This window comes from Phragmites australis, chromosome 9, assembly GCF_958298935.1.
Source record: "Phragmites australis chromosome 9, lpPhrAust1.1, whole genome shotgun sequence".
Classification (NCBI taxonomy): Eukaryota; Viridiplantae; Streptophyta; class Magnoliopsida; order Poales; family Poaceae; genus Phragmites; species Phragmites australis.
In genome coordinates this window covers 16,695,131-16,703,836 of record NC_084929.1, presented here as the reverse complement: position 1 = coordinate 16,703,836, position 8,706 = coordinate 16,695,131, and the positions used below count along the sequence as shown (strand labels likewise).

General features: G+C 43.7%; 1 long non-coding RNA gene across 1 annotated transcript; it reads left to right on the top strand.

The window, feature by feature from the left end:
- Positions 1 to 1,468: 1,468 nt before the first annotated feature.
- LOC133929756 (uncharacterized) lies at positions 1,469 to 2,452 on the top strand. Its single transcript, XR_009911644.1, has 2 exons — positions 1,469 to 1,810; positions 1,975 to 2,452. It is a non-coding gene; the product is annotated as an uncharacterized LOC133929756 (long non-coding RNA).
- Positions 2,453 to 8,706: the final 6,254 nt, after the last annotated feature.

Here is an 8,706-nt window from a genome sequence, read left to right as displayed (position 1 = left end):
GCTCCTGCCTCCCCCAACTATAAATAGCCGAACCTCCTTACAGTGAAGCATCGCTCATTTCTCATATCTCTCAAGTGCAATATCTTCCTTAGCTCCATCGAGCCCACCAAAGAAACATTGGGGGACTATCATACCTGAAGGTCTCGAACCACCAATGTGCTTCTGTGGTGACCTTTGTAAGCTCCGCGAGTCGCAGGACATCTCATACACCTATGGACTGCGCTTCTTCATGTGTGCCAACTACGAGTATGACAAACCTCGCCATGCAACAACTGGTTATCGACCGGTACGGTAACAGATATCCGCATCATCTCTTCCGACTACGCACCCTCTTTTACTAACCGCTCATTTTGTTCCATTTGTTCAGTCCCCTCCATCGCTCTGTGATTTTATTCAGTGGCTCGACAATGAGCAAAATGACTCACAGAAGCTGTGGGTCGACATGAATATGAGGTGGAGAAGGGAAGCCTACGCATGTCGGGAGTACGAACAACAACAAGAGGAACTTCGCCTCAAGCGGGAGGAAGAAGAGCGTATGAGGAAGGCGGCGCACGACCGTACCGTGGCTCAAACTCGAGAGGCTGAGAGGGAAAGGAAGCGGGAGAGAGCCCGCCGTGCTAAGGCGGCAGGTCCCGATGCCCTCCGAAAGGGAAAGTATCCTAGATGCACGCAGTAGAGAGTACCTAATGTAACCCGACATACTTTCCTTCCCTAAGGCATGTTATGATTAGGATCGGCGCACTAATAAGTAGGTCTTAGTGCGAACCGTACATGCCACCTTTGTTTCCTCATCGTGTCATCGTGGTTACAGTGTATTGTAATGTTTTCACCATGTGTTCAATACTATGTTTGTCCTCGTTCCCATCCCATACCCACGTAAAATGCTGCAACTACTAACTACTGATTTTTTTCTCCCGTTATTACATAACCTACTCCAAATTTAATTTCTTAATTTCCTTACACCATTTCTTTTTTATTTCTTTAATTACAAAAATTATACATTTTTAGAGGATAAAATGGAAAAAAAATTAATTTTACACAAGAAAATGGCCCTAACCGCGTTAGCACCTCTTGCCGCCCTCTGAGGGGGCGGTTAGGCCTACCGCCCTCTTAGGGGGCGGTTACGACCCGTAGCCGCCCTCCTAGAGGGCTGTAGCCCCCTGAAAGGGCTGCGGGCGCCTAGTTTTGCAAATTTTTTCACCGGAAATCTATTTATTTAAATTTTAACTAAAAAAATATAAAAATAAAAAAAAAACTCTTGGGTGGGCTCTTGCTTGGGCCGCTTAGCAGCGAACCCCCGCTGCACTGGTGCTCGCGCAGACCAGGCCACCAGGTCTCCTAAACCACTCTTGCCAGTTGTGCCATTCCACGGATTGCCTCGGCCCGCTCATCTTCACGCACCTGGGATGGCCGCCTCATGGAAAATAATTCTATACGACGTCACGTACGCACGCCCGACGTCGGGCGTGCCTGCACCAGATTCTGTCACGTGTCCTTTGTCTCAGGCATCAAAGCGACAATCAGGCGCGGCGCGGCACGACTCGCACAACTCGACTCTGTCGACCAGGCGTGGCTCCATTAGGAAACGAAGCCCCGCTCGTTTGGATCTCATGGCTCTAGTACCTCAGCCCAGCCCGTGCGGCGCTGCCCTCCTCCCCACCACTTCTTCTCTATACCTCGTGACTCCCCTGCTGTCATGGTTTCCCCGACATCAATACCGGATCCCCTCGACCGGTTGATCCACACGGTCGAGCTCTAACACGTCGCCAAGGCGCTCCGCAAACGACACCAACACCGCCTGGCCGTCGAGGTATATGCTGCCCCCTCCCCATGATTGTTGCTTGTTCTGTTTGGCGCACGAAAGGTGTTCGATGCAATGGCGCTAGAATGGGTGTTCTGCTTTTTTCTAATGTTGTTTCACTCGTTGGTCTCTTGGTTGCCAATTGCACGTACTCTGGCACATTTTGGAACCAGGCGGCAAGCTACTCCCGCCTACAAGGAATATGGCAAGGGGCGTAATAAACAAAACTTCAGAGATGGTGGACAGGCAAGATAGGAGCAGCGAACGCGATGCACAACAAGGAAAGACTGCAGGTGTACATATGTTGCTTGGAACATCTGGAAAGAAAGATGTCGGAGATATTTCAGGGAAAATCTCTCATGGAGAATCAACAGGACGTGGAAGCACTCAGGCAAGGGAGATCAGAACTAGGGGCATAACAATGCAGTAGTAATGACCTATCCGGACTAGTAGTAGTAAACATTCAGTTATTGATAGCTTTGAGTTTGCCTGGCACCAAGTCAGGCGGTCAAGCCTCATGATTTAAATAGTTGTTGCTTTTTTCTATAATGCAATGGTAGAACACCTGTCCAAAGTTCAGCAGCATGTATGTGTGAGTTTGTTTCAGCAGCATGTATGTCGTGTCCAGCCGCGGTGTTTAACACTTGTGAATCAATGACTCTATGGTTATTGCAAAGTTTGTGTATGAAGTGCACCTCCTGCTTTTGGTCTACTGTTTCTTACATATCTGAAGCCAAAATAGTTGGCCACAGGTTATGATGTTCTCAAAACACAAAAGAATATGTGTGTAAAGCATAATTATTTCTGAACAAATATGCTTCACATGTTCCGCTTCCGGTCTCTAGGCATTCAGAAACATAAGAAAAAAAGGCATACCGAAACAACTAGTTTTTCTCACATGACAGAATCCAGAAATGCTGAAAAAGAGAACTCATCCCCTTCCCAGTGTTGCTAACTTGTTCGATAACCTTTTTTAACAACTTTAATTACAGGATCATGGTGCCATCAAAATAAATCGAAGAATGCCTAGTCCTTAAACGTTTCATGATTTTCTGTTTCATTGAAATATAATTTTCTAGCAGCTGACAACAGTGTCGCATCCTGATCAACTCCAAGTAAAAGACTTGTATATCCTCCTTGGATGAATGGACAGCCATGGTCGAAGAATCCTGATACATATTGTTTGCAAAGTTTGTAAAAATAACACCTAAGCTTGCATCAAAAGAACCTTGTGTCAAAAAAATATGAAACTATTTTAGAATATATGAATTATTGCAAGATAATAACAAGCACAAGTCATCTGCCTTACCATCAATTGCGTTGGATCTTCTCCAACTTCTCTACGGTCTGTTGCAGTCTTTGGATCTTCTCGTACATAATGCACATGTAAAAAAAGAAGCAAAAGTGTAACTAGCTACACTACAATGCTACAAGGAAAAAAAAATACATGTTAGAATGGGTAGTACTACCTTTTTTCTTAGTAGTGTTCATATTCTTCCCTTTCTTCTTTTCAAGTACATTTCTTGATCTTTTAGCCTTTGGACCTTTTACCACTTGAGGAACTCTAAATGATACTTTACCTTTCAATATGTCTCTAGCACATTCATTAGAACTTCGATAAACCCCACAAGATTTCATAGGCATTTTGCTTAGTGAATTATCTGCTTCGTGGTCCAACTTATCTATAGCTTTCTCCAAATCATCATGAAGTTCTTTCAAAATTGAACACTTCAAGGCAATATATGTCGCCTTTCGAGAGATATGTGCATCATGGGTTTTCAAAGTTTCCTTGTCACTTCCTTGCTTTTCAATAAAGAATCCTCATTTTGCATATTTTGTCCATCTATTAAGTATATATTGAGATGGCCTGATAAAACTTCATTGGTATTGAAGACTCAGAGAGCATGATTGTACAATATACCTATAAGGTAGGTAAATAATTTATTAGCAATTTGTATTGTGAACCCTAGTGTAATTCTAAATGTGTATATATACCAATGGCTTCATACTATCTACAAGAACATGTTATGGTCATATCTACAAAGTTAAAGACAACTATTGCTTCTTCTTAAAATTCCATAGGCATAACCTTGTAAGTCACGATTGTCCCCTCGGTTTGTAACAATTTGCATGAGAAAGAAAATTACTCTTAAAATTCCTCCACAAAATTTGAAAAAACCCTCCTTGTATATGATTCAGCTGCAGTCTACAACATAGGTAAATTTGGCATATTAGTAATCGTGTTAGAGTGGCGTGACTTATAGTCTACATACAACTCATTTTCACGAAGTCTAGCAGCACACTTTTCACATTCTTCTACGAGATCTGAAAGACAAAGTTTTCTATGAAACCTTTTCTTAAAAACATTATTCATACCTTCACTCATTTGAGTCTAGGTCATATTGGAAGTAAAAGAGTCACGGAATACAGCCGCCCACTTCTCCCGCAATTCATATAAGTTTTTTAGCCATGAGTTGTCCTCAAGTTTGTATCTACTCAATAATTCATGCCATATCTTGTTGAAATGTGCCATTGACCTGTTTTCGTAGACACGTCTCTTGAATTCAACGAGAAGCCGAGGATGATCATGAATTACATTACTAAGATGTTTAGCAGCATTATGAAAAATGTGCCACAAACAAAGAAGGTGGCTTGTATTTGGGAACACAATGCTAATTGCTGCTGACATGGCTATGCATTGATTGGTGAAAATTGTCCAAGGATCCTTGCTAGACATTGCTATTAGAAATGTGTTAAAAAGACAAACGAATGATTCAGTGGTCCCATTAGATAATAGTGCAGCCCCAAAAATAATTGTATGCTTTTGATGATTGGTTCCAAGGAGTGGTGCAAAAGGCATTTCAAATTTGTTAGTTTGAAACGTGGTATCAAATGACATGGCGTTACCAAAGCATGCATAATCCATGATAGCTTGACCATCTGCCCAAAAGAAATTAGCTATCCGACCATCTTCCTCATCTAATTGTATGGCATAAAAAATGTAGGATCCTCTAACTGCTTATTCTTCAAGTATTCTAGCAGCGTTTGTGCATCATTGGATGCCAAGTACGTCTTGTGCTCACGACCAATCTGACTATTGCAATCCATCCGTGAGAAGGGTACATTCTCAGGTTCTCCATACCACTCCTTGAAAAACTCATACACTTGGGCTGGCTTTATTCCAGCTTCTCGTATTTGACTAATTAGATGTTTATCCAATTCAATAATACGCCTTTGAGATCTCAACTTGTGTGCCTTATTTGGACTAGCAAGATAATGACTGTGTTCAAGTACTGGCTTTTGCAATGTCCAAATTCCCTTTCGACAGATACTAAACTAAATATGAGCATTGCAAGATGTCCTCGTAGTTGCATTTTCTTTCAAAGTTTCATGTGATGAGTGAGTACCTCGTTCTCCTTTATTACTGTAAACTACACAAGATAATAATATGAGAGCTAGCAAACACCTTTCTCTTGACATGCCACCAATGATTAACCCGAATCCAATTCTGGTTGTCCTGGTATGTGTTTTATGCCTAAGATCGGAACACATGACTTTACAACAAGCTTTATCATATCAAGGATAATAAATAGTGAGTAATGTAAATATATTACATGCCTTAGAGTTATACAAGTCTAACTGTTTAAAGATCAACGAACGCTAGGAGAACAAAATACACAAGTTTCAATGAACGCTACAATAACAAAATACACAAGTTCATCTCCTAGCATGTTAGAGTTACTACTCAGCGGAATTAATATCTATAAGCATCAAAAGAGAAGTGGTGCCATTTGCCCTAAGGCACCACTGAATCACCATGAGTAGGTCACCACTACTCTTGTCCATCACCGACATCGGCGGGTATCAAGTAACCATACACTATTTCTTCCTCACCTGCAAAGAACTTAACAAAATAAGGTGAGTACAAAGGTACTCGAAGAATTATTACATAATGGGTACATATAATAACCAGAATCTAAGGATCACGCATTTGGGGATGAGCAGGAAGAAATCGGTCACAATTTCAAATGAATTTTTACACAAAAGCATTTACTGACTCAAGAGTGTAAGCATCCACAACTTAACAAGTCATGCCCTCCTATCATGAGATCATAAACATAACCATAACCGTCACTTGATCATACTCATCTCGACAAAAACTATCACTAACCACTTCCTAACATACCATACAACCCAACATCGGAACTCTACAATTGATGCCTATGAATAGAAGCATGCTCATAACTGAGAGCGCGATAATTCAAATTGATCTTACACCCAGTAGAGGGTAATTTTTTACCCACACGACTTGGGTCCATCCACTAGGCCCTCGAGACAACCTTTCTCATACCTGAAACTACACACTTAAACTTGCCTCTATGGTATTGGGGTTACCGCGAGCGTGTCCCAGACACCTTTGGCTTCTCGCCACTTTGCTTCTCCTCATTCTTTTTTCTCTTATGCGTCATAGGGTCACAAGTCAAGCGTTACCATGATGTATGATAATCGGCTAATTCATACATTTGTTGAATATGTGGAAGTATGAAAAGTGCTTAAGCCAACGATAACTGCACTAAGCAACTATGGGGTTTAAGTCAAGGAACGGCTAAACACGAATAACTGCACTAAGCAACTATGGCCTATGACCTCAACATCAGGCATCCTATTTATTAAGTGAAGACACAAATATGACAAAAGGATTGACTCATCGGATTCCATCCGACTACTAAGACTCACCAGGTAATTCCATTACCCGACTACCCAGCCAACCATAGCAAACCCTGATTCCAACTAATCCTGAAGAAGTTCAAGTTCTCTCTTAACCATGAGCACGACTGATCAATCAGTTTTATAGTCTACAGAGTTTGCACAGCTTTCCTCACAAGTCATGATTCCCGTGTTGCTTCACACTTCTGGGGTGTGGAGTCGGGGTATCATTACAAGGCCTTTACAAAGCTCCCACTAACCTGCAGGCACCCACTGAGGTTTCACAGCTAACAGACGATGCCATCGCTACAGAGGCACTCTCTTGTGCCACTTAACCTTCCAGCGGTACCCACAAAACCAGAGGGGTGGCTAATTAATTGGCCAGGTTGTACCCATTTAGGCCTCTTGGTTGTGCAAAACTAACTTGGTTACATATTCAAGAATCGGTCCTTAGGACCCCATACAGGAACAACCACAACCAACTGTGCACTACCGGCACACGTGCATTCCCACACCAACATCAACAACCATTCTGTTGGGATCCCTATACCATGTTGCTACAAAATTACCCTTCTCGATTCTTGTTCTATAATCATTAATCAATTTTAACATCTCTCCCGACCATGACTGCACTAGCACAAACTACCCATTATGTCTCATGATGAAACAACAGTGACAAGGAATTATCATTCAAAACTAGTAAACCTTAATGTGGGATTCCATTGAGTCAAGCATGCAATAGAAGGATAATGATCTACACATGGATCCTAAAACAAGGCAAAAATGCTCAAGGACACTTGCCTTCGACGGAGGGTTGCTCAAAATATTGGAAAGCTTGGTCTTGGAGATTTCCGAACTACTCAACTCCTAAAACGATAGACCGGAAAAGAACACAAAAGAAACCTCTAAGGACAATACACCAAACTGTACTAAATCTAGATAAAAAAAACCCTACAAAAGATTCTACACAATGCTACAAACATTTGGGCACGAAAATTGACCAAATCGGAGCAACGTGCAAAAAGTATTGAGCTTTTGACGTTCCAGGGGCTAAACTGCAAGTTTTAGTTGAATTTCAGAGAAAACCTGAATTAATTTATACTAGTAATTCGATTTATGACACAATAAAGCATTTGCTGAATTATTTCTCAAAAGGAAAAACTATGGAAAAGGTTCACGGGACCCGTGGACCACGGCCTTATGGCTGGTCCACGGTCCATGGTGGACCGGGGCTCAAAGGGGTATGGGCTATCTAATTTGATCCACGGTTTAGATCGGGCGACTGGGATTTGAAAAGGGGGCGACGGCCGATGGTGTGGGATGGGGAGGCTGCGGGCGGTCAGAGGCTCGCCGAAGTAGCGCAAAAACGCACTACCAGCGTCGGATCGTGACGGGACAATGAGCAAAAGAAAGAGGAAGGGGCAGGGAACATCACCGAGTGTTTCACAGTGACAGAGAGGCACCGAGGGCGGTCGGCAATGGAGAAGAAGGGGCGGTGGCACTAGGAGCTCGGTGTGGCGACGTCTGGTAGCGTGAGAGGCTCCGAGAAGCGTCGGGATGCGAAGCTTGAGGTCCTGCGACACCAAAGGAGCAATGAATGAGGTCCAAGAAGGCTCGGCCATGGAGAATTAAGGCAGCGGTGAGCTCTTACTGGCAACAATGGTAGAGACGGCGGTGGGCTCGATTCTGTGCACAAATCAAAAGGGGAAATGGGTGGAACAGGTGGAAAAACTCGCAAGGAAGGTGATGGAGAGTTTATATGTGCAAGAGGGGGAGAGGAGGGGTCGAAATCGACGGGATTTGGCCAGCGCCCTAATTGGCAATAATGCAACAGTTTCCATACTTAAGAGAGGGGAAATAAGGGGGAAACGGCCGAAATCAAGAGAGGGGAGGGAGGGGATCGCGGCCATGCACGTTGATTGGAGAGTGATGGTGCGGGGAGGTGGCGATTTGAAACGACGCATGATTTGGGGGTGTTCGGGACCGGCGGCAGGAAGTTAGGGAAGGGGAGCTAGTCGGGCGAGCGGCTCAACTGGCGGCTCAGCTCGAGTGGCTTGGGCGGGCCCACATGGCGGCCAAACAGGCAAGGAGGGGCCGGCTCGGCAAGTGCGTAGGCCGGCCCGACTTTAATGGGATAGCGCGGAGAAGAGATGTGGGCCGCTCGGGAGGAGAAAAGAGAGGGGGGGGGGGGGGGAAGG